General features: G+C 37.8%; 1 protein-coding gene across 3 annotated transcripts in view; it reads left to right on the forward strand.

Moving 5' to 3' along the window:
- The window catches only part of LOC137260928 (transcription factor SOX-5-like), a 244083-nt gene that overhangs the window by 115528 nt on the left and 101692 nt on the right, over positions 1–26863 (forward strand). The window contains exon 5 of one of the 3 annotated variants that reach the window (XM_067798486.1): positions 6874–6913. The exons of the other annotated variants lie outside the window; for them this stretch is intronic. The gene's annotated coding sequence lies outside the window, so the exon portion shown is untranslated. The remainder of the gene's footprint in view (positions 1–6873; positions 6914–26863) is intronic. 3 annotated transcript variants of the gene reach the window in all.

Consider the following 26863-nt stretch of genomic DNA (forward strand, 5'->3'; position numbering starts at 1 on the left):
GGGAAAAGGTAGAAAGTATTATCAAGCTGATCTTCAGCTGATGGGAGGCTCTGAGATAGCTGTGTGTTTGTATATTAATAATACTCATGGGAAATGTACCACAGGTTATTGCTCTCTGGATTAAATGATTTAGTGTATTTGTAAATGAGTGAAAAATGGTTTACTGCTATCCTGGTTCTAACTAGTTTTTTCTTTATATTTATTTCTCAAAGGTATTGGTGTATTGATATTATGCATTTAATTATTACTTGTTTTCTGCGGATTATTAATTTGTGAAAGGAATGTAATGCGGTAGTGGTACACACTTGTCTGATATATTGTATGATTCTAAACATTAGATAGTGAATCATCTGCATAATAAAAAAACCCCATATAAACTAGTTTTTAATTACTCATAGAGTTAAATATGATGATGTTGTCTTTACAGTAAATTAAACAGTCAGGTAAAGGATGATGATGATGATGATGATGATGATGATGATGATGGTGGTGGTAGTGGTGGTGACTATGATGATAATAGTGAGGGTGATGGTGAAGAGGATGGTGATGGTGATGGTGATGAGGATGGTGGTGGTGATGATAACCAGTATAGTATGTTTTTCATTGTCAGTTTAACAACTTTGTATGACTGAAGGAAATGTTGTCTACTGCATCGTTCCCTTGAAGTATTGAAGTAAATCAAATAGTGAAGAAGAATTGAAGCAAGTATTTCCTGTTGTAACACTCCTTTAGAGTAAAGGGCTGTAGGGTAGTCTAGTGGCTTAAGCATTCACTTGCCACACTGAAGACCTGGGTCGAGTCACTTCATGGGTACAATGTGTGAAGCCTATCTCTGGTGTCCCCCTTTGTATTGCTGGAATATTGCTAACATCAACATCAAACTAACTCACTCGCTCACAGTTCAAAGTAAATTAAACAGTCAGGTAGAACTCAGTTGTAAAGTTTCTTGGAAGTGAATTGAGCAATGACAGTTCTGATCATATATAGTCTATTGTAAAGTTACTTAGAAGGAGATTTAGCTGTGGGGTAGAATTGAAACAGGTACAGTTATATTGTAAATCTCCAATGGCGCCAAAACCAATGAAGCTGTGGTCAGATGAAACAAATGTCAGCTACCAAGGAAGAAGACATCAAAACATCGTCTCTAATGACTGACAAGACATTCCACCGATTGAAAATGGACAGAAGATAATTTACGTGAATTGTCCTGTGATTATTGTCCGTCTGTCACAGGCGTTGCTTGTTTTAACGGGACTAACGAGTGGCGAGACTTTGTCAGAAAGATCTAGTTTGATTACATATCTCGCCCCGTTTGGGTCGTAAGTGAGTACAGACGAAATTGTTCCTAGGTCAAAGCAATTGGAACTAATTTAGTCAAGCACTTTCCTCTATGGTTGAAAAACATGATTGTTAAGTTGCGTTCATGATCATAGAGATATGCGATTACTTCCATTTAAGATGCTCAGGAAGCCCATTTGCAGAGGAAGTAAGCTATTTGAACCCTAGTCTTTGGCGAGGGAAATTAACCGAATATGAATTACACAAATAATAAGCTTGAGGGTCAATATATTGCAGAAGAAGTTAGGACAAAATAGTCACCATGAGTCCCTTGTCCCTAAGTATTGTGTCTGTTCTAAATCTTAAAGATTGATCTTTCACAGGAAGTCACCTACTTGATTGGTCAAATTTCTCTCACAAGCTCTCGTGAACGAAGATCCAATTTTTCCGGCTCTATACATCAAGGAGAAAATAACTCTGTGTTTCAATTATGCAGTTTTGTAAACAGAAGTGTGTTAAGCAGGCTTGTAATTTCAAACTAATGACTCAGATTGTATGTTAACATTTTTTATTTCCAAAACACAAAGAGTATGGGAATATGATTTTGTAAGTACGCCAAGTGATGTGTAACGTTTCCTTTGTGTTAAGAAACTATGGCATATTTGTACATGCGCGTTATTACACCTGTGGAATACATTGGCCACTGGGTAATGTTTGATGTTTAAGCAGGAGCTGTGGAAATGGGCATGGAGTTTGAGAATTAATGAGTTGAAGAGCAGTTCATCTCATTAACGGGAAGTTCATTGAGTATTATTACATACTGGATTGTGTTTGCAAACTGAGCACAACTGTAAATAGCTACACACTGTTCAAAAAGATTCTCATAAAACCTGGCATAGCTCCATCGTTTTGTTCATGAGTTTAGTTTCACGGTCAATTTATATTCGAGTACAATCTAATTCACAACCAAGCCTACCATTTCAAAATAATACAGCAAATGACATTTTATGAAATTCCAACTTGGTTTCCATGGAAACTGTACTTGGTAAGTTTATTCATTAATGGCAATGCTTGGTTGGGAACTGTCATGCGTGAATTTCAAAGTTCCTGCCTTTAGAAAGAAATGAAAGAAGTGTTCACCGGTCAGAACTATGGTGTACCATGTGATGGATTGGGAGCACCTTACATCAAATATTCAGTGGAACTCTACATAAGAATACACGTCCATAGTCACCTGCAATTGTTGTAAGAGAAGAGTAAATGGCTCAATTCATCAGACGTAATGACTTGGTTGCATGTCACAGTGTCCCAGATGTGTAGACCGACGTTCATGATGTCTGTCACTGGATTATCTGGCCCAAACATGATTGCCATCTCCGGTCTGGAATGTTGCAACATTAAACAGCAAATAAACTCATGCAGACTTTTCATGTTTATGTCTCATGTTGTCTTTATCGGTGTAGGCATTGTATCAGTGTTAGTTAATGTGATTGTAGAGTCTTTAGTGATGCACTGTTGAAGAATCGGATCTCTGACTGCTGTAGGTAGGAGTTGAAATATAGGATCTCTGCCTGTTTAAGTAGGAGTTAGACTGTGAGATGTCTTACTGTCTACAGTCGGAGTTAGTATGTGGGACCTATGATTGTCATTAGTCGGGGTTAATATGTGGGATCTCTGACTATCATAGATCAGAGTTAATATGTGGGATCTCTGACTATCATAGATCAGAGTTAATATGTGGGATCTCTGAGTTTCGTACCTGACCACTGATAGTTGGAGTAAAGATGTGAGATCTCTGACTATCATAGATCAGAGTTAATATGTGGGATCTCTGAGTTTTGTACCTGACCACTGATAGTTGGAGTAAAGATGTGAGATCTCTGACTATCATAGATCAGAGTTAATATGTGGGATCTTTGACTGTAATAAGTCAGAGTTAATCACTGACTATATGTCTATGATAACATGGGTGGATCCAGGAATTTAGAAAGGTTCAAAACACCTATGATCTGTGACAACTGTTTATCTAATTTGAAATATGGGGTCTGTGACAATTGATTATTTATGTGAAATATGGGATCTGTGACAATTGTTTATTTATGTTGAAATATGGGATCCGCGACTAAAGTATGTTTATCTGAAAATGTGGAAGTAAAATATGTAGGCTCTCACAACTGACAGTCATAGGTTGGTGTTAAAATCTGAGGCCAAGAACTGATTTATGTCTACACATAGCACAGGAACTTGAATACAGCTACACACATTATATCTAGGAATATGTCAGATGTGGAAATAGAATTGAATGAACGAATTTGAGCTACAACTATCAATAAGTTTACAACAAGGAATAACTTTTGTGACTTATTCTGTTATAGTATGCCAGCAGATCATCAGAGTAAACGTTTGTGCCTATTACTACTTCTAAAGAATGTTGGTTTACAGTATTGGCTGATTCTCTGTCCTTGAGGTAAGAAAGTCGAACACTGAGGTCATTCTTTGGTCTAAGACTTAGGTTTCTAAACCTATCACCAGGTTGGCAGGTACCTAGATCGGGTACGTCTGTGTGTATTGTCCTAGTTAGCATTCTGGGCAGTTTCTAAGTGCAATCGTAGGTTACAAATGTTCGTGTGACAATTGTCAGCGGTACAGCCCCTGTCAGTTTGTTTCATCAGGTAAATCGCACTCAACTATCAACCGTCTTATCCACACCTGGAGTCAACAAAACCACCGTTCACGCCATTATTCCAAACCAACCCACGGCACAAGACCGTCAGGACAATAGTGTTTAACATATGTAGGTAAAAAGATGCATTATTTCGCTTCTTGTTGCCTACTGCCACACGCTGTGACAGACGCCTCCTAATCTGGAGTGTGGGTGAGCTTAGAGATCATAGGTGACGGACTAACAGCAGACTCACTACTCAAATTCTTCTTGTAATCCCCGACAATTGTCAGGGGTAAACTGAAAAATATTTCCGTGTCCTCATGTACATATTACTTGGTGGGCCGGACAGGTGCCCTAATGCCAGACCCCTGTACAACAAACAAAACAAACAGCTACAAACAAAGACTGCCTCGACAGAACCGTTTACTGTTTGCCGAGGGATTCTCCCTGCCAGGCCCATAAACTAAAACAATTTCTCGCAGCTCCTTCAAATGAGGAGCAGATAAGACTATTGTAAAAAGGAAAACATCTTAACGCTTCACGTTTTACTTGACTTCCTAAAATGAAACGATAACAAACCCTTTATCCTCAAGAATTTGCATAATCATTTGGGGATGTGTTTGTTTGTGAGACGTGGGCATAAGCATTATAATCCCATAACTGTCACTTGTTTGTGACAGTCAACAGATTATCACGTGCTTGGCAAACACACTGCTAATGCAGAACTTTAATCTTGGAGAATGATAATCTCTTGACAGAGATGGAAAACTGCATTATTATTTGTGGCGGTACTTATCACAATATTCTGGCATGTCTGCGGCAAATTTGCTAAATATGTTAACGCCTCATTGTGGAAGGATTTGAAGAAAGTCTGGATTTGTAGCCCCCGAAAAAGGATTTTTTGCCTGTTTTACCATCGATGCATTTTTTGAAAAAGAAACTGATATTATGATAGTTCTGTCATGGGATTATGGAAATTTTGAATGAGGAGTTTGAAGAAATATCTTTGACAGTGTACAAAAGTCATTAGGTTCATGTCAATACTCTCACATTCAAAAAGAACATTAGTAGATTAAGATGATTTGGCAAATTCAGGACCCAAGAACCCCTTCTCTGTTTAACACAGTTCTGTATGCCTTTAAACATCTTGACGCATAAGTGCAATAGGTCATATTTAAAAAATAATTATTTACGACAGTTTGAATTTAGATAATGCCATGCAACAACACAAGATGCACATGTGTATATCCACTTCTTTCTTTTTATTGTCGGTTATTTTAAAAACTTGGCAAAAGATGAGCAAAATAGCAGTTTTACAAATCAAAACACGATTTTGAATGATTTGATAATTCCTTATCCAGAAACATTTGTCCTTGTATTACAGATAAGCCCATGTTCGCATATGCATGGTAGGTTTGCCTGTCGAGGTTGTTGATAGATAATTCCTCCTTGCATATCTGGAAGAGACTATTTATGTTGAGCGCTGTCACATTACGCACTCAGCTTGTTTTTATCTCGATGTTGTTGCTCGGGTGTTGTAAAAGTCCTGTTTTATAGTCCTGTATCTTGTGATGCTCAGCGCTGCCACTGAAGCTTGATTGTTTCCAAATAAGCATGCAGGCATTCTGGAGACAAACAAACAAACAGATGTATTGTTTTATAGATGCATGGCTCATCAAGTTTGTGTGTCGAGTTGACTGACTGACTGACTGACTGACTGACTGAATGAAAGAATGACTGGAAGAGTGTTGGATTGGCCAACTTTTCTTCCTCATAAAAACATGAGTGTTGCCTGTTCAGCATTTCCAAACTCAAAGTTCGTAGGTATCTTTTGTTTTGTGTTTAATTATTTCACCACTTATTTTCTTGACTGACAATTAACAGGGAAAATAGACTGATGAATATGCTCTACCTTTCCCCCTCAAAAAATACAGTGTTTCTTGTTAAAACTATTGATGCTCTGCTGGATTGTCTGGTCCGGACTCGATTATTTACAGCCCACTGCCCAATAACTAGAATATAGCTGATTTCGGCATGACACAACACAGACAAAAAAAAAACAATCCAAATTTAGGATTGTAAGTCTTTGTTTGGTTTGATATAATATATTTTTTTGTTTGGTTATTTTTTGTTTAAATTTCTGTTTGCAGAATGTCAATAAAAGAAGATAATGACGAGTTTATCTTTAATGAACTGGTACAGTTTATGTCAGTGATATTGCCAATATCGGGATAGCGATAAAACCAACTTTAAGCAAAATGAGAAAACCTGTGAGGGTTTGGAGGTCCAGATTAAGGTTGACTGTGGAACCGGAAACATATTTTTTATTGTCCTTAGGCCAGCAGGGTAGAGATGACATCAAAAGAATATTTGTCATATTTTACCCATGTGAGGGATCCATGTGAACATGGTAGCTGTTAGCCAGTGTTGTAAGCCATACCTGTTTCTAGTTTGATTTGGATGTTGTTTAATGCTGCACAACGCTGCACTCACAAATATTCCAGCAGGTCTATAAATAATCGAGCCTGGTCCAGACAATCCAGTGGTTAACAGCATGAGCATCTCTCTCTGCAATTAGGATACAACAACCTGTGTTAACCAAGTCAGTGAGCCTGAAAACCCGATCCCACTCGTCGCCTCTTTTGACAAGTTTGGGTTACTAAGACCAGTTATGACCCAGACTTTCACAGGTCTTAACGGTCGAGACATTATCTTTCTAAGTGTAATAGTGTGGGAATTGAACTTGGAAATTGTTTTTCCTGAGTCAGTACATTAACCGCTGTGCTAACGTGATATGATTTCAGCTGATTTATAGTTTATCAGTCTCTGCTGGTATTAGCAATGTGGGACTTTTGACCCAGATCGTACCACTAATTATCCACTAGCCACTTTGATCATATTTTTTTATAAAACTCTTTTTTTGTCATCAGATTACACAATTTAAGGAATTGAACCTGGAACTCCTGTGTGGTAAGTCAACACCTCATCTGCAGTGCTACCACTTTGCTTTGTACATCTTTGCTCTTTGTAGCCTAATGGTTAAAAATTTTTGTGGAAAACCCGGTCACAATTCCCCTCAAGGGTACAATGTGTGAACAACTTTTCTGGTGTCCGTCATTGTGATATTGCTGGAATATTGTGTAAAGTGGTGTAAAACCAAACTCACTCACTCACTCACTCACTCACTCACTCACTCACTCACTCACTCACTCACTCACTCACTCACTCACTCACTCACTCACTCACTCACTCACTCACTTGGCTGGTCCAGTTGTCCAGTTTGTCAGAAAGTTATGGTCATGAGTTTGAATCCTGGCTCACCCTGATCAAGATTGTAGGCTTTTCTCCCACTGAGACAGAACTAGAATACAGAGATGTTAAACTCAAATCACTCACTCACACATGCAAATACTCACTCACTCACTGTATAATACAACACATTTTGATTGGGGCAATGGGGTAGCCTAGTTCTTAAAGCATCCACCTGTCATGCTGAAGACCTGGGTTTGATTCTCTACATGGGTACAGTGTGTGAAGTCCATTTCTGGTGTGTCCCAGTGTGATAGTACTGGAATAATGCTAAAGACACGAGGTCATAAAACTAGACTTACTCACTTCTGGCAACTTGTACTAAATAACCGTCAGACAATAAATGTTAAGAGTGGCTTCAAGCCATACTCACTCATTCACTCACACTTTGAATTTTTTAATGAGTCAGTACAGAAGTTGACACAATTTGAATTTGAGCTTCTCTCTTCTTTCATGTATTGCTTTCCGAAAAAAAAACCCATATCCATTGATAAAAAAAACAAAAAAAAAGAATTACAACCTCTTAAAGTCCCTCCAACATCAAACATTCGTTTCATATTTTAGCATTCACTTGAGAAAGAATTTAATGTTGAGAGATATTCTTTAAGACAAGGAGAGTTCACCCACAAAATGACAGGCACAATATGCCATTTCTTTCCTGCGTATTGAATATCACAGCATTTCCAAAATGGGATGTTTTGAAACGAGAATCCATGAAATATGAATTCTCAAAGTAAATGGTGCATATAATGCTCTCTTTGAATGTTCTGTGCAGTAATAATTAGAATTTTGGATAAAAAATGAAATATTAGAAAGGTGCACTTTGTCAGTGAGATCTGGTAAGCTCCTTGTATGTTTGAGAGTTGCTTCCTGCTATTAGTCACTGGTGTCAGATCTCCCCCCCTCCCTATCTTTCTCTCACCCCCAGCCCCACCCCCAAACTCTTTCACTGCTTAACATTAGCTTAAGAAAGTTAATATCCTTATCAAGTAGACATGCAAACTGTTGTGAAACTTGAGAATAAAAATTACTTTTCGACAATTAAGATGTATCTTGGCAAACAATATTGACACTCTCATGAAGCTGAAGTGAGTGAGTGAGTTAAGTTTTACGCCACTTGTAGATAATAATCCAGACACATCGTGGTGGGGGCTAGGGTGAGTGAGTGCATTTGGTTTTACATCTTTTTTTTGGGAATATTCATGTCAGGGGACACCAGAAATCGGCTTCACACGTTGTACCCTTGTACGGAGTTGAACCCATATTACAAGCAAAAACCTTAACCACTGTGCTTCCTCATACTACTGGAACGCCCTCAGATAGTCAGATTAGACTGTACTGGATTGTACTGCTCTTATCAACTGAGTATCTCCATTAGCAAGATCAAAAATTATCCCGAAAATTGATCATGTGATAATTTGTCCAAATGTATAAGATTTAATTATAGTTTCTAATAACAACAAAAAAATCAAGGTTGTTATATATATTTCCTCATCAGACAGTCCAAGTTTAGCTGTGGACTGCTGCTACACTATATGTATTACTCAACAGCACAATTTTTTTCTTGTCATTGTAGTTAGAAATCAAAAGAAGATAAAGACCGTAAGATTTGTCATACAACTAGTATTTTATCTGATTTTGATGTGACAGATTAATGATGTAAAATATTATATTTTTTTTTAAATTTGTGAAAAATGTATCTCTTCTGCTTCATAAAAAAATACGAAGATTTACAAAATTTGAATGACAATTTGAACTTCTGTTTTGTACCATTTATTTAAGAATGGGTGTACGTGTATAATAGCATGTTATTCTGAAAACAATATCTTGTCATCTTTTTACTGAAATTGCTCCAAGAGTTCTTGTAAGTAGAACCAGTTGTAAGGGCGACATTATCAGTGAAGTTTATGTTAGGTGCTATCTATCCTACAACCTCTGTCTCTGTCCGAACATATCTCACAAAGAGGCTACATCCATCTCTGCCACGAAACATCCTCACGAGACTTTGATTTTGAAAGATGTATATTATAACGTATTTGATGAGTATGGTAGCGTGTGTTGTGTTTTGATATTCTGTCATAATGGCTGCCCCTGTCTTCTAACTTTATCATCGCAGAAAGGAAGTGGGGATCTGGAGAATGCAACAAAACTACATTGCAGACAAAACATACAAACCTAAAATTCATCATTTTGAAGCAGATGGCTTGATTAATAGAACATAAGTTTTGAGTAAGGGCTTGGGTTGGTCTCTGTTAGCCAACATGATGCTATAAAAGTGCCCTTTTGTGTAAGCTGTGGAGCCAAATATTTCCTTTGTACAAGGCTGGCCTAAAAATGGAGGCGTAGAGGTGGGGGGTGTCAAATGCGTTGTTTTCCTCAACTTAAACATTTTCATTGTGAAATGACAGAAGTTTGTTCACTGACTCGACCCACTTGCTTTTTGTCAAAGTTTGAAAAGTTTTTGATGTTCATGGACAAAGCCGACTAATTATTGACATGGCTGGCATTCTTTTTGTGGCTTTGTTAAGTTGATCTTGTCTTGTTTCTGTTTTGGAATTTGTTTATTGTTGTTCCTGGGTAATTAAGGCTGTATTTCACTTTGAAATGAAACACATGATTTTAGTTGTTCTTCTTATATGAAATGTATTTCTTTATATTATAGGATTGTACACTCGCAGATTATGTAGATTATGTGATCGCAGCATTGCATGCGTGTGGATGGATGGCTAGATGGATGGATGGATGCAGTGTTGGTCATCATACCCTGTTGATAACTGGTCACATCATACCCTGTTGCTTTGAGCGATGTGACAACCCACTGGTCACATCATACCCTTTTGGGTTGATAACTGGTCACATCATACTCTGTTGGGTTGATAACTGGTCACATCATACCCTGTTGGGCTGATTACTGGTCACATCATACCCTGTGAGGTTGATCAATGTGACAACCCAGTGGTCACATCATACCCTGTTGGGTTGATCACTGGTCACATCATACCCTGTGAGGTTGATCATACCCTGTTGGGTTGATCACTGGTCACATCATACCCTGTTGGGTTGATCACTGGTCACATCATACCCTGTTGGGTTGATCACTGGTCACATCATACCCTGTGAGGTTGATAACTGGTCACATCATACCCTGTTGGGCTGATTACTGGTCACATCATACCCTGTTGGGCTGATTACTGGTCACATCATACCCTGTTGGGCTGATTACTGGTCACATCATACCCTGTGAGGTTGATCAATGTGACAACCCAGTGGTCACATCATACCCTGTTGGGTTGATCACTGGTCACATCATACCCTGCTGGGTTGATCACTGGTCACATCATACCCTGTGAGGTTGATAACTGGTCACATCATACCCTGTTGGGCTGATTACTGGTCACATCATACCCTGTTGGGCTGATTACTGGTCACATCATACCCTGTTGGGCTGATTACTGGTCACATCATACCCTGTGAGGTTGATCAATGTGACAACCCAGTGGTCACATCATACCCTGTTGGGTTGATCACTGGTCACATCATACCCTGTTGGGTTGATCACTGGTCACATCATACCCTGTGAGGTTGATAACTGGTCACATCATACCCTGTTGGGCTGATTACTGGTCACATCATACCCTGTGAAGTTGATAACTGGTCACATCATACCCTGTTGGGCTGATTACTGGTCACATCATACCCTGTGAGGTTGATCAATGTGACAACCCAGTGGTCACATCATACCCTGTTGGGCTGATCACTGGTCACATCATACCCTGTTGGGTTGATCTTTGTTCACATTGTACCCTGATGACCAATTGTTGTGCTGTCATACCCAAATAGTATGGCCATGAGTTGCCCTTATCAGACTCGTGTACAGTGTCATGAGTGAGTGAGTTTAGCTTTGTGCCACAATCAGCTATATTCCAGCCATGTGCTCCGTGAATAATCCAGTCTGGACCAGAAAATTAATTGATCAACAGCATGAGCATCAATCTACACAACTGGGACACGATGACATATCAACCAAGTCAGCTAGCCAGACCACCCAGTAACCTTAGTCACCTTTTATGACAAGCATGGATTACTGAAGATCAGTTCTTACCCGGATCTTTATGAGTTGCACACTGTTGTGATAAAGATCTCAGCAACTGTGACATTAAACAACATTCACACATTATATTGTTGTCAAAACTTAAAACTGAAGGCGCTTAAAACAAAACCCTAATTAAGCCATGGATTACAAGAATACTGCCTCTGTATTTGATAATGTTGAATCTATTCAAAATTTAAAAGGTTATTTCAATAAACAGTGCTGCTATTTACTCAATGGCTAGTTCACTACCATATGTTGGTTAGACCGGATGTGGATATAGTTGGTTGGAGCTTCACAGGGTTTTATTGTGGAATTAATGTTTATTCTCTTTCTTGAAATGCAATCATTGTGTCTACGTGATGTGCAGAGAGAGAGATTAGCGCCACTTGAGTCTTCCTTCTACTGACAGGTGGCGCTGCTATTGCAGTACGTAATCGCAACGACACAGAATTTTATAGCACTTTCTTTCTTTCGAAAGATGGTTTGTAAATCGTGGTGATTCAGAAAAGAACTAAACCTTGCCTTGCTTATTTCCTGCACTGTTATAGTTATTGATAATTGTAAAACCAGCTTCTTGTTTTGCTGTTTGTAGATAAACATGTCTAAGCCTATCAACAGCAAAGTTAGAAGAACCACACAAAGAGTATTTGTTTGTAAATGATGAAAAGGCATGTTTGACAATGTCTATTTTTTAGCTCACCAGAAATTGGAGCTATTCTTCACGGTGGTACAGATTGTTAAAGCATGTAGTAAAATAAACAAAACAGACAGTAACACTATCAGCGGGGATAACAATAACGGAAGTAAACAACAACAACAGACATAATAACAATGATAATAAAGCTCTTGAGGAGTTGCTGTGGTAGATCTTATCGTGTAACCTGCCTTTGCTGAAAAAAGAAAAACTGTAGAAAAACACAAAGGAACTGAAGAGGTTTTCAGGGATTCAAATGAGCACAACGTTGTGGCAGATTGTCTATTGGTAACATGACTAAGTATTTCAAGTTTTTAGATATGCTTTCTTGTGGATATTTATTTCTATTTCTGCTGAACTTTCATGGTTTGTTGTTATGACTGTTTTTTCTATTGTTGCACTACATGCTTGACAAGTGTAGAGGATGGCCCAGGAGCTCACTCACTCACTCACTGATACAGAATGACTTTGTTAGTCAAACATCACACTCAGCAATATTCCAGCTGTGCCAACGATCTGTAAACAGTATGGACCAGATAATCCAGTGATTGATATAACAATCTACAATAAGGGATTTGATAACATGTATCAACAGAGCTAGTGAGCCTGACCACCGGATCCTGTTTATGACAAGTATGGGTTGTTGAAGTCCTGTTCCCTCCTTGGTGTTCCCAAGTAGATACACAATGAATAATCGTTTGCTTGTCATGACCTGAAGACCCAAGTTCAATTCTCCTTAAATGAGAAGCACATTTCTGGTGTCCCCTGTCGTGAAATTTTGCTAAAAGTGGCGTAAAACTTCCATGCTCATGCCTTTTTTCCCAGTAATCATGCCCAGCTCACACGAAGTATACTTCCAGTGAGAAAAACTTGAAACCATCCGTCCGTGTATGTGGTTCTGATCATGAGTTGCTCCAAGGGGCTCTTAACTTCTGCACAATGGCTTCTGTTGTCTTTCTTTCCCCAAAAGCAAGCACTGCCCTTGACAATGTTGTAGTTATGTATGGAATTCCCATATTTCTAATTACTTTCTAAGCTTGTCTTCATCATGTCAAGGCTATGTTTTAGGTAAACAGTTCATTTCTGACTGTGTCATAGTAGAAGAAAATTGGAAATAATCACGAATCAGATTTCATAGCTTTCCCATACGCCCAAACGCGCAGACAGATTATCAGATGAAAGAGCTTCATTACCGAGCATATTAACCATATGCGTAGTACTAATTTCCCATTGTTTATTTTGCTGATGCTAGGAATGGCAAGAAGGGATGCCATTGGTTAATTAGCTTCCGTCTGTGATAATACTGAAGGATTGTGGGTCTGGGACTGGCATGTTTGTAGAAAGGTAAGCTGCAAGTCAGTGCTGAAGAACAAAGTGAAAGCGGCAACAAAAGCTGAGGATACCCTCCACTGGTGAAGATAGGGGACCAATGTAACCCTCCCCCCCCTCCCCTCCCCCCTGTGTAAAGTAACCCCCTTGTCTAACCCCACTGTGTAATCCAAGCCGGGAGTTTCAGCCTTGCTAGTGAGTTCTCATCTGCCCACAATAACCAAGAGAGAAAACAAATAGCTTAACTTCCTATTCTCATTTACTTCATCAGCACATTGTTTTGCTGCACGTGTTCGCTCTTTCACTTTCCCTCCCCCATGTCTCACCCTCCTCTTCCCCATCTGAACATCTCCCACACGTGTGAACCAGGCCTAAACAGTGTCCACCCTCATTTTCTCTCCATTACAATGTGTACAGACACACTCTATACTTGTTTTTCTTGTATAACTCCGTAGCCATCCTTGGTTGATACAGTAGCCATTGAAGAGCTATAGTTTCTGTGAAAATTATCACCAATCGCATCTGTTTAACAGGGGCAGATGTGATTGGTAGAGGCGATGTCATGGCTGTGTGCCTTCTCCATCTGTTGTAGACCTTCACTGCAGCTTCTTATAGTGGGCTTCATTTAATTTGATAATAATTTATGTTTTACATCCAATAGTGTTTTTAACCAATTTTATTATTTATAATGTATATTTTGGGTACAATTTGTGACGAATATTTCTGGTGTCGCCCACCATGATATGGCTGAAATATTGCTATGAGCGGCATAAAACCATACTCACTCATGCACTCGTTTTGATATTTGCAAAATGAAAAAAAATATGGCTTAATTTCTTAGCTAATGTTTCTTGCCTGAAGAGATCTGTGTAAATTGTAGTGAAAAATTGTAAACTTGAAAATAATTTGACAGAGTATTTGAAAAATTCTTGCTGCTAATGAACTTGCTGTAATTCAGATTACATAATTCCAATTTCATATGATCAAACAAATTTTGAGCATTGAGTTGGATGTACAGATTTGTATCAAAATGTATCCTGTGAAGATTCGAGGTGGAGTTGGCCTTCAGCTAACCATGTTACATGTAAGAGGCAATAAGAGGGGAGCATGCATGCTTGCTTGGGAAATTATATATGCTCATGACATCAGTCAGTGGATTGTATTGGGCTGACAGGATTATCTGCTACATTTCTTGCCTGCCATTAAATGTTAACCTTATGTTTCTGTTTGAGAGATTAATCTTCTTTAAATTTGTGTATTATACTGTTTAAAGGAAGTCTGAGTGAGCAAGAGAGTGCATGCATAAGTGGCTATTGCTTATAATACTGCATCAGCAATTTTGCAGCTGTTTGTGGTGACAAATGAGTTGTACGAACTTCGTGTTAAACCTGTCACTCTCTCATCCACAGTCTCTAACTTGTTTGAAATGGTATACATCCAGATTCATTGAAGACTTATCCATTGTTTAACACACTTTCGCCGATAGCCAATTATCGTCTTACTTAAAACGCTGTTATAATGCACTGAAGGAGAGGCCTGTGATGACCAGGTTAGATTTGATCGTCAGTAACCTCTGTTGTAAGAGGTGACTAACAGGAACAAGTACTCAGACTTGATAACTTGGTTGACATGTCATTATATCCCACTTGCATAGATCAGTGTTCATGTTGTTGATCACTAGGTTGTCTGGTTCAGACTCGATTCTTTACAGACCCCTGCCATGTAGTTAAATTATATTGCTGGGTCTTGCGTGAAACTACACTCACTCACTCACTCACTCACTCACTCACTCACTCACTCACTCAAGGAGTTGCTAGCTGCTATCCATAAACCTTTGTTAAAATTTATCCGTCCGTTAGAAGGATCACTGCTGAGGCAGCATTACATCTTTCTGTATAACATTTACATCCTTCTTCAGTGTAGTACGACTACCTCCTACTTCAGATGAAGCCTCTTCATCATACACTTCATCATGCAGATGCTGATGAGGACAGACTTACAGGGATTTCTTTCTCTCAACATTATACAGCCCTAAATGAAAGCCAAGAGTAAAAAAGCCTTTAACAAATTACCAGAAATTATAATAAAGGGTAGCTACTTTTTATCCATTTTACTGGCAGATTTCAAATGAAAAAGACAAATTAAAACTTCTTGGGATCTAATTTCATGGATGTTTTTGGTGTTACATCAAATATTTAGACAATCTGCAGATATTTCGAGCTTTGATTGCGTTTCTTCAGGTGCCTTTATCTTACAATTGTCAAAATTCTTGAAAGGTATACATGATGAGGTGATCGTGGGTTAATGTCACTGGAGAGGACCACCAGAACAGAGAATCACCAGGTTTTTGTGTTTGTAAATGATGATTTAGTAGGAATGGCTGATCCACAAAGCTTTTATCCTATTCGTTGCCAATCTGACAACCCGTGTCTTGCTTAGTACTGCAATTTACAACCTAGTTCCAAGGAATGGATTTCAAATTTTCAGATTTTCGTTTGAGGAAAGCCTTTGTGAAGTGTGTTTGAATAGCTGTGATGATAGCTAAAGAAACGTTTCTTCCCAAGTCCCCCAAGAAGAGGTGGGAAACGATGATGTGAAGATAGGTTTTGTGCGTTATGGGGGCTGTGTTTCAAGATTTGAGAGTTGCTATTGTATATTCCCATTATCGTGTTAGGATAATTCGTTTAGCATGTAATAAATAAGTGTAAAACAACAGTTGTTTTCTACAGAACAATTTTAATCTTCTTAACATCCACATGGAAGAGGCTCCTTGAGATTTTTATTTAGAGGGTTAGTTATTGTTTTTGTTTTGTGTAAACACGTCAGAATTCTGGCATGTCTTTAGAGGACATCGTTAAAAGTTCTTCACAGACTTTGTGTTTCAAAGAAATAATTTTTAAACAGCTTCTGATACAATCAAAATAATGAAGTGCTAAAAGATTTCAAATTTGCAAACAAAACATTTTTTTAGTATCAAAGAAGAGGAACTTAGTTTAAATTTATTATGATCTAATTGAAAGTAAAGCAAACAATATTTTATGAATTTAAAACTTAATGGCTGTTTTTCAAAAACTGATGGGAATCTTAGGCAGTATTTTTTAGGCTGTCCAAATACGGAGTTTGAGTATACGCTTTGTGAAGCTGGAACTTGGAGTAAGAAAATATCGTCTGATAGAAATATTATATTTGGAAAGTTTGCTTGAATGCAAAAGTGAGTGTCATATATGAGTGAATTATTTCAATATTCTTTAAGAGATGGGCAAGAACTTTCCAGATTGTTATGAAAGGTCTGTTTGGTGGATGATAATTTTACTTTTAAGAAATTTTTTCAAAAACATATTTTTCAAATCTGCTTTACATTGTTGTTGTTTCTGTTCTGCATCTTTGGTACCCTTAAAATTAAACAAGATCATCTTTGCATCAAGAAACTGGATGGGTAAACATAACGAAGATGAATCTTTTGTTGTTAAACTTCACATTGAATACCCATAAAGGTCTTGGGTTCGAATTGATATTCATTAACCCATGGTTCTCATAAGAGGTGACTGAAAGAATTGAGTGGTCAGGCTTGCTGACATGTCATCAGTTCCCTATTGCATAGATTGATGCTCATGTTTTTGATCATTGGATTTTCTGGCTTCACCTGATTATTTACAGACCACTGCAATATAGCTGGAATATTGTTGAGTGTGGCATAAAATTACACTACATCACTCACATTGTAGAGTTTTCATATTTTAGCGGACTATGTGTCTACCCAAGGAACTGCCAGGTTTTGATCACATGTCTATCTTTCTATACCAGATTTTGATCACATGTCTAACTCTATATACCAGGTTTTGATCACATGTCTAACTTTCTATACCAGGTTTTGATCACATGTCTAACTTTCTATACCAGGTTTTGATCACATGTCTAACTTTCTATACCAGTAGATTTTGATTACATGTCTAACTTGATGTACCTGGTTTTGATCACCTGTCTAACTTTATATACCAGGTTTTGATCACATGTCTAACTTTATAATGCTGCAGCTGCTTTTTTTTTCATGCCTTTGACATTTTCAAATCGAATGGGCTTATTTCCTGTGAGCTGTGAGCCATTGTCCTGGCGATTATTCCCCAGCTCTTGTTTCGTCTGTCTGATGTTTTTTTGTGAAAGGCCACAAATCTGAAATGACTGGGAATCCATGTTTGACTTGTATTCTGTGATGCTGACAACTCAGCCATAAAAAACCCTAAATGCAAACAGAACAATTTGTTGTATGCAAAGTGGTGAAAACTGATAGGGAATTAGCCAGAGGTTAGAATGAGGGGTTTAGGTGTGGTATCGGAACAGTGTCAATAAGGAAAGTAAGTGAGAAGAATTTCCTTGTGGCAAAAGAAGCGAAGGCGCACACTTGGAGAAACACTTGAAGCTGGCAAATACTCAAAGATGGGTAATACTTCAAGATGGGGAACACTTGAAGTTGGAGAACAGTTGAAGATGGCGAACACTTCAAGATAGGGAACACTTGGAGATGGGAACTGTGGCTAAGAAATAGTTGGAGACTGGGAACACCACAAAATACTTGGAGATGGGGAACACTTGAAGTTGGAGAACAGTTTAAGATGGGGAACACTTCAAGATAGGGAACACTTGGAGATGGGAACTTTGGCTAAGAAATAGTTGGAGACTGGGAACACCACAAAATACTTGGAGATGGGGAACACTTATTAGAAGTGGGAAGAATTTCCTTGTGGCAGAAGAAGGGAAGGTACACACTTGAGTAAGTGAGAGAGTTTAGATTTACACTGCTTTTAGCAATAATCCAGCAATAACATGGCGGGGGACACCAGAAATGGGCTTCAGAAATTGTGCCCATTTGAGGAATCAAACGTGGGCTTTGCCATGGTGAGGGAATGCTTTAGCCATTAGGCTACCCCACACTTGAAGATGGGGAAGAGTTGACGTAGGGGAATATTTCAAGTTGGGAAATATTTGAAGATAGGAAACAGTCAGTGTTGGGAAATACAAGGAAATGGGGAAAACCTGAATTTGGGGAACAGTTGAAGATGGGGAGTATTTCAAGTTAGGGAACAGTTGAAGATGGGGAGTATTTGAAGCTGGGGAACAGTTGAAGATAAGGAACACTTTAGCTTGGAAGGGGGGAAATGCTTGAAGACGGGGAACACTTGAAGATGGCAAATATTCAAAGTTGGGAAACATTTGAAGATGGGGAAATACTTGCAATTGGGGAATACATGAAATGTGGAAATGTTAGGGACAGTTGAAGATGGGGAACTCTGAAGGTTGGGAAATACTTGATGATATGGGAAGAACTGAACACTGGCAACATTTGAAACTTGGGCATATGGAAAATGTTCAGAGATCTATAGGGAACATTTGAACATGGAGAACATTCTCATAGGGAACACTCGAATATGGAGAATACTTAGAGAAGTGAACCACTTGAAAATAGGCAGGTTGGGAACAGGACAACTTTATAAAAAAAATGGGAACAACTTAACAACTAAACAACATCACAGTTTAGGAACTTGTGGAGATGACGGAATTTCTTGAAGAAGGGGGGATTCTCAGTAACAGGGAAGTCATGAAGATACTGAAGATGAGGAAAACAATGATATAGGGGCAGTGGAAGGATGGCTACAGTGAGAGATTCTGCGGTAGATCTCCTGGTAATTGTGGAGAAAGACAAATGACATTCCTACAGGATCAACTCCAGCTAGAAACAGGTGAATTGCTCTAATGAAGTAGCAGAGCCAGCGGAAAATAGCTGACAAGCATATGTGTGGGATCTTTGCACCATAAGCCTTACTTTCTGATGCTTTAACTTAGACAATTACTCTGTTCTCTGAAATAAGACAAATAATGGCTACGTTCCATCGGTGCCAAACCAAACGTGTGGCTATTACTGAGGATGCCATTTGTAGTGTGTAACACCCCACCTGGCCCGGTTCAGTGCTGGAGTGGTGAGAGCATTGTGCAGTCACCATTGTAATGGGCAGGCCTTCCAGTTATTTGTCTAGGAACTGGCTGATTGTTTCCCATTTGTTTCCTGGCAGACCAAGGTTGAAGTTGAACTGAGGGAACAGCAACAGCTAGTGATCATGTAACTTCATCCCATGCCTCTTCCACGGTGTTTGTCTTGTTCAAATCAGAGTTATTGTTGTGGAAACTTCAGATTCCTTACACACCAGCAGAGTCGCAGCACAGACGGTCACTACAAACACATGGCTCCCCTGTACCCATAGACCAGGCTAGCAGGCCTCATTATGTTACCCCTGAGATTCTGGTTAGAACTGATCTTCAGTAACCCATGCTTGTAAGAGAGAGTAGTGGGATCAGGCAGTCAGACTCGCTGACTTGGGTGACATCCAGTTTTGTAGATTGATGCTCATGATGCTGATCACTGGATTGTCTGGTCCAGAGTCAGTTATTTACAGACTGTGGCCATGTAGCTAGAATATTGCTTAGCGTGCGTAAAACTAAACTCACTATCTTACTGGGGAGGTATGGTAGCGGAGTGGTTAAGGCATTCGTGAAACCAAAACTGGAATTTGAAATCCCACATTGGTACTATAGGTAAACCCATTTCTTGTGTATTCCTAACTTGATATTGTTGAGATGATGCTTAGCAGTGTAAAACTAACTCACTCAGTCAGTAAATAATTTGACAAACATAACGAAATATAAAGCAGACAAAAGTTAACAAATCAGTTTTTTTTTAAGAAGTTTGGAAAGGTTATTCTTTAATATTATTTATCGTCAAATGAAAGTTTTCTGGACTCTGGATGTTATTTTCCTGGTGCTATACGTGTTATACAGATTGTGAAGTTACAACATTGAAGTTTTACGCTCTTCATCTTTTCATCCCGAAATTGCTTGTTTCCTTACAGAGATCCAATGGACCCTCTTCCCTGTTACACTGCTTTGTTCGAGGTTGTTAAAACTTGAAGCATGTATTGCAACTGAACTCATTGCTTCTTTAAGGGCAATAAACACAGAAATACAAGCTTGTGTAACAAAAAAACTTGGCCAGTCATCAATTGTATGAAAGACTCAGAGTTGTTTCTAAGGAAAATATACATTATACATTCAAAGCAGAAAGATAAATAAATATAAAACTTGCAAAAGACATGAATGACTTAAGTGATTCTCAAAAGATGTAATAAACAGGAGCAACACCCTAGTAATGTGTTAAAGAGGCCTGAAGTTTTGTGCTATATATCAAAACCATGAACCCTATGACTCTTTGCACATCTATGCTCAGACATATATTAGAGTGCATCAACGACAGAAGACACCGTCTGGACCATTAAAGAACAAGCAAGAAGATTTGTTTCATTTGAGAGAATGGAAATACAGTTCCAAAGGGTTTTAAAAATGAAAGAAACTTTTTGTTATGTCCACGTGACATTAGTAGAATCTGGCATCGTGACAAATGGATAATGTCATTTTATCATTTCTTTCACTTAAGGTTCCATAGTATGACTTCCTGATTTTCTAGTTCTTGGAAGACCAATCAGCCATTGACAAAAGGAGAATGAGACATTCTGAAACTGATAATTCCGCAAGTCAAGTTTTAGAAAAAGTGCCACGATCGCCAGCCCAGAATAAGACACCTTCAAAGAGGGGCAACAGATTTGTGAGGTCTGAAGTTCTATGCTACACGGGAACCCTGGACCAATTCCTCCCATTCTGTCTGTCTCTATCATTACATCCCCCTTGTTTATTGTTGAGCATCTTAACTTGGAGATAAGTGATGAAAAGCGAAATAAGTTGCTAACCTTGGTATCTCTCATTTTCTCTTTGGTGTTGTTCTGGAGTTTATTTGTTTTCCAAGTGCTTTGGTCACAGAGGCTTTGGATGAAACCAAGATTGATTGGTTTTGTAGATATTTTCCTTTCTGTTTCTTCTCAGTCATTGTCCATTAATTTTATTTATTTAACTCGCCACGATGTTTTTTGATCAACAATAATGACTGTTTTCTCTTATCTTGGCAGGGGTATGTTGTCTGGTTTGGGATCAGGAAAAGGAAACAGTTTAATCTCCAGTGTGACAAATGTGTGTTGAAGTCCAACAATTAAGATTGGATTCTTTTAGATGAGAATTTTTTTTGGAATTTATTTACCTCACACTTTTTTCTTTCACGTGTTTCTCTTTGAGTACATGTAAAATAAACAAAGGAGTTTGCTTTCTGATTGCAGGAAATTATGTCAATTATTTATTTCAGATAATAAATGAGAGACTGTTGTCTGATGTTTTTCAATAACAAATGTAAATTAATATCTAGTCACGTTTCTCAAAGAATGATATTATCATCCATAGATGTATGTAGATTAAAACATTGTAAAACCTGTGTTGAGAATTTGAGACAAATGATACCGTGGAAGTCAAGGCTGTTCTATTGATGTACATTTAACAATTAACATTTTATGAAGTTTGTTTACCTAGCTGTTTTTGTAACAAAATCCATGATGACTTTGATTACACAATAGTCAGGTGGCAAAGATTTATGCAGCAGCAATAGATTCCATGTATGTGATATCATATTCTGCAAGTGCAGAAAAACATTCCATATCTCAAGAAGTATATTTTGCGTAGATTAAAATTTGATTTTTGGATTTCACGAATCTACATTTACGTTATATCAGGAGGTTAGTTTGCATCAGGCTCAAGTTTCATTAGGTAAAGTGTTATTGTTTCAATTCCGAAATGTGGAGTTAGCATATTAATGGTTAATGTACATTGTATGGGTGTTATTGCAAGTGTGTGGAGCATCGAAATGGCTGTTGTGTTGCCTGCAACAGGAACACACAAACAGTGAGGGCTCTAATTGCCCCCCTTGGAACATACCCCTCTTTTGATATATCTAAAATAGCTTGGTACTCTTGTCACTCATAAGCCTGATGTGCCCGCAGAATCAAGAACTCATTGGACAACAGGAGAGTGTGCAGACCAACTTCTCCATTGATGTAAACTGATCCTCCTCGCAAAACCCATTCACAACTCCTGCTGCTTGTGGAAACTTTGGAGTAAGTGACGTAGTGTACCTCCTTCTTCCTTCTTTTTCCCTCCTTCCTTTCTTCAGCCTTCTTGGGGATAACTCAGGGTAGGTATGATTTCCTGATAATACCATTCCTGACAGTCTTGTCTAACAACTTGACAGCGGCTTGTACTGTCAGGAATTCTGACTTAGCGCCAACTACCAGGGTCATGGTTGATGGCGCTGACAGATAATAATGGTAGCCTGCAAGTTGCTGTAAGGGGAGTCTTGGCATCATGGTGTATAACTCTGTATATTGCGGTAGTTAATATGCCACTCATATTGCTCGGCATCTGGGCCAGCATTGTTACCATTCTGCACAAGTCATGGAACTTTGATTGTTTCATCATTTATTTTCTCTGGCATTAATTGGTTTTGAATGTGGTGAGAGACATATATTTGTTTTCACTTGATTGGCTATAGTGTCTTTTTTCAGATTCTGGTTTTGCCAAGAATACTTTTTGAGTGAAATGGTACACATCGCTTTAGTGAGTTAGTGGTTCTGTAATTAGTTGACAGATGGTAAGTTAATTTATTTCAGGCACTTTATCATAGGATTTGGTGCTAGTGTGTTTTTAGTGCGGGTGTACATATTTCTAACATTGTCATTGAGATTTGGAAAACATATGTTCAAAAATAGAAAACTAATCTCAGTGGGGAAAGGCATGTGTTCTCGCGTTAATTATCTTTCAACTCCCTCGATGAACAAACAAGGCGGTCATTGTTCAAGAAGAGGAAAACACATACTTTCACATGCAATAATACCATGAAATTTTCTGCCAAGTCGATTGGTGAATATAGTTACATTGTCTTTCTCAAGTGTTGTACAAATATTTTCATGGGTTTTTTTTTCCCTCTTGGCATCTGCTCTGAAACCAGATTAAACCAATAAAACCGAAAACTGATCCTGCTCCGACTGTTCTATGCCAATTATAACCTGCTTTTCTTTAAGAGGCATTTTAAAGAAAAATATTGCAGCACCAACAAACAAAAATAGAAGCCATTTCAACAAAACTACGATAGAGTGTCTTGGCATATGAATGCATTTTCAGGTCAGCTGATTGGGGTATTCTGTCACAATATGGTTCTCATAGGTTTGTGAGAAATAATGGACCCTGGTTGAGTTAAATTCGTAATCTTCAGCGTCAGCTGGCTTGTGTTTAAAGATTTGGGTAAACCAATCTCCTCTGCTGCATCTACAAGGGTAAAGTGACAGTACACATGTATTTTATTGTGTAAATAATGTAAGTTATCGCTGTTTGCAACAACGGTTGTTTGTAGATTCAGGCTCACGATCAGCTGACTTGTCTGTGATGTATACAGAGTACACTACCACGTTTAGATGTTTTAATATTTTTTTGAATGATTAATTTTCAAGTCACTGGATTACATAGATAAAGAATTAAGTTCAAGAACTGCTTTAAGTGTTGTGTAAAATCATTTCATCTAACACAGAGAAACGGAAGAAATTACAAGTTGATATGATATTTCTCCTGAAGATAATTCACTGTAGAATATTAATGATGATACTGATTATTAACAATGGTACAATTAGTTGTATTAAATAATACATTTTGGAAAAATAAAAACAAACAACAGTGTAAAAAAACAAGTACAAAAATAATGTCAAACTTCTGCATTTTTAACATTTGAGTAAAATGTTGTTTGCATGTTTCAATTAAGAACACTGCTTGTCAAATATTTGGTGACAGATATTTGTCTTGATTTCCAGAAACGGGCTACTACACTAACAGTATAGAAATTCTGTTATTTTTACGAATAATGAGCTAAAAGATGATTAATCTACTGCAAGATTAAGCATATGGAAAAAGTTGATGACAAAAAGGAGTCGACTATTTTAGATGCGTATCTTCAGAAAACTGAGAAGCCAGTCGCTCATTTTCCGATTACACGGTGCCAGGTTTTGCCATTCTCAGGAATGTTTTTAGTCAATTCTGTTTGACAACAGAGGAGATTTCATTGTCTCATGTGGCGGTTATTGCCACTAGATATTCCTTAAAGAGAAATGTTTTCACTTCCGACATCATTGATATCTCATTGTGATGCCTGTGTTGGCTCTCGCTTGTAATGAATGATTTGAAAAATGGGATTCAGAAATATGAGGAAATTTATGCTTAACCTTTATCATTTAATACTGACATCATTATCAGAGCATAAAATATTAACTGAAAAATAGTCTGTATAGTCTATCAAGTTAATTGAAATCTAAATTTTCATTTTTTTTTATGTACATTATGACAAAAATAGTCTGTATGTCGGTTTTCTATATCAGGCCATTATGATTTGATTATTAACAATCAAATATGAAATTATAGACCCATTTTTTGTTTTTACCGTTTAGGAACCGATTTGTTTGACAATGACTGAGACGTATGTATGAGGAACCTTTAGACCTTCCAAGTTGTGATTCATAACTATCTTGTTAGTTTTATAACTACTTTACAATGGTATGTTTTAACTACTTTGAAACTTAACATTGGTAAGTGTAAATTTCACCGATACTTTACATAGGTAAGTGTAAGTTTCACCGATACTTCACATAGGTAATTATTAGGTATATCAATATTTTTATTTTTTACATGCATGTTTAATCAATACTTTGTTCATAGATTTCTCTCTGTGTGTGTGTGTGTGGGTGGGTGGGTGTGTGTGTGTGGGGGGGGGGGGGGGGGGGGGCATGTGTGTGTGTGCATGAGAGAGAGAGATTGAGAGAGAGAGAGAGTACTTTTCATGTGCCAAAGTTGATGAAATTTGGGGTGGGGGTGAAGTGGGGTGGCCTAGTGGTTTAAATGTTGGTTTATCATTCTGAAGACCTTTGTTTGAATCCCCACATGGGTAACATGTGGAGCCCATTTCTGGTGTTCCAAGCCATAATATTGCTGGCATATTGGTATAAGAGGCATAAGACTGTACTCACTCACTCAGACTTACTCACTCACTCAATGGTATTTGAAATGTTGGTATGGCACTTGCCTTATTACTGTGCCATTACTGCCAAATTACTATAGGCATTGGAAACCGCAGAAAGATCAGGGAATACCTTTTTTTCATCTACACATCTGCGAAATCCGAACACTAATTAAGTGTGTTTAAGGTACTATTGTTCAAGGAATTCAGTTTCTGGGATGATTGATTACTTTCAGTTGCCATGCTAGGAATCAATCACAAGATCTGTGAGTGAATTTTTTCCAGTGATATTCATTTAATAGATTAATGGAAGATAGTCAAATTGAGTACGATGTGTGTGAGATCTCATGCAGAAAAACACAAACTTGCGAGGTGTATTGCTGTGTTTTGTGCTACAGAAACATATTTTCAAAAGGGCATTTCTCTGTCAACTTACAATACAATAAAATTCTAAAGAACACTGTTTTTGTCTCTGTAGCATATAGTAAAACAATACTGAATGGTGTTGCTGTTTCTTCTTGTCCTGGTAGGACATTTGTGTTATCCTAGAATATAGTGAAATGATACAGGACAATGTTCCTGTTTCATGGTAAAATATTTACAGTAAAATGCTATAGAATGGTGTTGCTATTTCTTGTGTATCTTCTAAAATGTATAAATTTATACAGAAAGGTGTTGGCCTTTGTCTGTTAACTTAGAATATGGTAAAATAATATAGAATCAGTGCTTTAGTTTCTGAGTTTTGTAGCAAATTAATTACAGTAAAATGCATTAGAATCATATTGCTGTGTCATGTTTCCCTGGTAGTGTAAAAATGTCATTGCAGAATGGTGCCAGTCTTTCTTCCTGTTTCCTGGTTAAATGTAGTTGTGTACAAGTACCACATACAGCAGCGTTAGTGTTCTGTTTATTGTTGTACAATATACTAGGAAATTACACTTGTTCATGTCAGTATAATGATTGTATCGTCATGCTAATCAGTGTTGTGAGCTAATATTGATTCTAGAAAGATCACTACTAACCTCAAAAATTTCAGTCAGTCTTTAACACTTGCCATTCTGATCAAGAATCATATTAATTAATATAAATTATAATGCTGATAATAACAGCAATGATAATGATAGCACATTCTCAGCTGGACATATTTGATTCCTTGCATCGTCTGATCGGCAATGAAGGCAACTGACAGGTGTTATTGAAAGCAACATTATGTAAAAAATTTGACATATTGCCTCTTAGACGTGCTTCAGCGTGTTATTGATGAGTGTCTGTCAATCGATGTCATACCATTTGGCGGCAGACATTGACAAAGTGGTATGTTCGTAATCTACTTAAACTATTTTCTCATGCACTAAGAAACAGTACTTGCCTATAATTGACAACAAGTAGGGTGCCATACTTCCATTTCATCTGTGAAATAAGATATAGGTATAAATGCGTGAAGTAGGATTTAATATGATTGGCTGGCTGAGTATGTGGTTCATACACATATGTTGAATGTAGAAAATGAAATATAAC

Source organism: Haliotis asinina, chromosome 14 (genome assembly GCF_037392515.1).
Source record: "Haliotis asinina isolate JCU_RB_2024 chromosome 14, JCU_Hal_asi_v2, whole genome shotgun sequence".
Taxonomy (NCBI): Eukaryota; Metazoa; Mollusca; class Gastropoda; order Lepetellida; family Haliotidae; genus Haliotis; species Haliotis asinina.